The following is a 3,008-nucleotide window of genomic DNA, read 5'->3' as shown; positions in this document are numbered from 1 at the left end:
ACCGCAGGGGTCAAAATTACGTGTTTCTTAAGTTACCAAGCCATTTAAGAAAAGATAGCAATTTTTAGGTTTTATATATTTTCTATTTTTATGGACAAAACTTGATAATAATAATAATAGAATAGCAAGAATTTATAAAATCAATTTTATTTTTTGCAAGTTGTAGTTGTTTTAGCAGAACATTTACCACGGACTCGTTTATGGCATGCACCACAAATATTGTTTGTTTTATTATTAGTGCAGTGCCCTATTTGACACCATTTACGTTTCAATGAAATATGTGTCTGGTTCTACGACGATTTCGATGACGACGTTCATTCTGCTTGAACTGTAGATCGACAAGTTCTTCCGATAATTGGAATAAAATGTCTTTCCGTAAGATATTCTCTCCTGTTGTTCCCTTATATAATATCCAGGCATTTATACCGGCAAGATCTAGGATATTGTAAAACACTTATAATGGCCACCTTTGAAATCCAGCTTTCACATTATATTTCCGTGCCAATTGATCCGTAACATCTACGCCAAATTTGGCGTTGTTATAAAATGTAACCGTTCCAGGTAAACGTTTGCAATCCCTTTCAATTTTCACTGACTTATGTTTTGAACTGAGCACTAATACTTTTTTATTGGGTCTACTCTTGTATGTGGTCAAAATACAATTTTCCGTTTTATAAAGTACTGTCGAGGAACGAATCATGCTATCCTTTTTTGATTTTGCAGGTTTAGGTAGTTCTCTCTTATTTTGTCTAATCGTGCCGACTAAGGAAGTTTTTTTCTTTATTAGTTTTGTTGCTAATGACAAACTTGTAAAGAAATTATCTTATGTAACTGTTCTTCCGCAACTAATATATGGATCTATAAGTTTTAGGACAACAAATTCATCTAAAGATACGGATAATCTCATTTGGTCTTTTCCTAGGTAGGGAAATGCATTTAAAACATATTTACTTTTTACATCCGACGCCAACCAGAATTTTATGCCAAACTTATTTGGCTTTTTTGGCATGTACGGCGTAAATCTACATCTGGCCTTGGTCGGGAATAAATGCTCATCAACTGTAATGGTAGCACCTAGTTTATAACACATTTGACTGTTTTCAATGAATTTATTCCACACTTCTGAAGCTAATGCAAATTTATCTGTTTGCAATCTTTGGCTTCTTTCATCTTTCTTATCGAACCGAATTAGCCGAAGAATTTCGGTGAATTTATTTCTCCTCATTGTCTTAGAGAAAAATTTGGGAGCCTATAAAATTGCTATAAACACATTCAACTTTGCTAAAGATACAGTCCAGTCAATGTTTTTTTTTTTTTTTTCTTCTTTTCAGGATATATATTCTTTTATATTACATAAATTATTTATAACGGGGAAAGACCCGCCGAAATAGAGGACTCAATCGTACAGATTGAGCCAGAAATTGAGGATATTTTCGAATATTCCTCTGTGAGTGAAGATTTGTTGGGGTTTGATGAAACTGAGACCGAGCAGATTAAAAAACGTATTATTATTATTATTATTTTAATTTTAGACTAATGAAATGAATTCTTAGACTAAAAAAAAGACATTGAGCACTAGCAACACAGGCTATCGGCTCTAATTTAAATAAATGGATATTAGATAGTGAACTTAGTAGTATTAAAAAAGTAATATATTCAATTGATATTCTGTTCTAAAGCTGATTGTAGAATGTACAAAGGGTTAATCGTTCCAAATGCAATACTTCTAGCCGAGGAAAAGTTGAGGCAATCGCAGAGAATGTGCTTTATAGTAAGAGTTTGTCCACAACAGCAGATTGGGGGAGAAGACTTCTTCAGGATCCATTGGTGAGTTGCAATTGTATGACCAAGGCGAATTCTCGAAAATGTTTGGATCTTGGTTTTCTCAACGTTTGTTGGATATAAAGGTGGAGTTAATTGAGGGTTAATGCAAGAGTAGTGTTGATGATGGTATTGTAAATTTCCTTCTGCAATTTTCTGTTTAACTTTTCTTCCAATGTATCTTTGAAGATCCAACTTTTCCATGACATCATCCATAATTAGAGGAGCAAAAGCAGCATACTTTGCCGCTCGATCAGCCTGCTCATTTCCCAGTAAACCGATGTGACTTGGTACCCATAACATTTTAATTTTTCCATCGGGTGTAGTAATTATATTCCTTAATTTGTTGATGGTGTTCCATCTCGAAGTCGAAGGGTTCCGGGTAGCTTGTAATACAGACAAACTGTCAGTAACAATGACGGTTTTGAGTTTGTTTTTATGGGCAAGGTTAGCAGCGTGAAGGATAGCTCTGGCTTCGGTTATGAAAGTTGAAGTGCTTTCGTGAAATATGTGGTTGAGAAGAACCCGTCCTGTAGCATCTACCACCGCACAAGCAGGAGGCAGACCAGGAGATTTTGAGCCGTCTGTGTACAAAAGATTCCAACCAGTATTGTCCAATACTTGGCTTTTCTCAGCTATTAGATTCCTGAAGACGTAATTTGGAGTATCTTCTTTCTTGTGCATATACAGTGAGATGTCAAAAGAGCAGTCTTTCTAAAAACACAGAGAGGTAAAACAAAAAGAGCGGGAAATTTTGAAGGGACTGTTCAATTCCTTTGCGAAGCACAAACAATGGACAATTGCAGATGGTGACTTTGGAATTTTCTTCGCCATAATAATCTTTCTTACGTCATCACCGAGAATGGATTTGTTTGAATTAAGAAGCTTAGGAACTATTTTAGCTTTTAACTCATACAGTCTATTTTCTAAAGTTGGGAGACCAGTTTCAATTATAATATTATTTATGGGCGTCGTCCGAAAAGCATAACAACTTGCTCTGACGGCTTGGTGATAGACCGGTTTAAGGATGTTGATATTAGATTTGCAGCTATTGCCATAAATTATCAAAGCATAGTCAATCTTGCTTAACACAAGCAAGGTTGATAAGCGATAGTGTTAATATGCGCATTGAAGTTCCATTATGTCTGTTGATTTTGTTCCAGACAACTTTCATTGATGTATTTCTG

General features: G+C 35.1%; 1 pseudogene; it reads right to left on the bottom strand.

Moving 5' to 3' along the window:
* Window positions 1-268: 268 nt before the first annotated feature.
* On the bottom strand, window positions 269-907 carry LOC119643364 (annotated as a pseudogene).
* Between the last annotated feature and the right edge of the window lie 2,101 nt (window positions 908-3,008).

The sequence above is a fragment of the Glossina fuscipes genome, unplaced genomic scaffold, assembly GCF_014805625.2.
Source record: "Glossina fuscipes isolate IAEA_lab_2018 unplaced genomic scaffold, Yale_Gfus_2 60495, whole genome shotgun sequence".
In the NCBI taxonomy this organism is placed as follows: domain Eukaryota; kingdom Metazoa; phylum Arthropoda; class Insecta; order Diptera; family Glossinidae; genus Glossina; species Glossina fuscipes.
The sequence above is the reverse complement of the archived record's forward strand: the minus strand, read 5'-3'. Positions and strand labels throughout refer to the sequence as shown.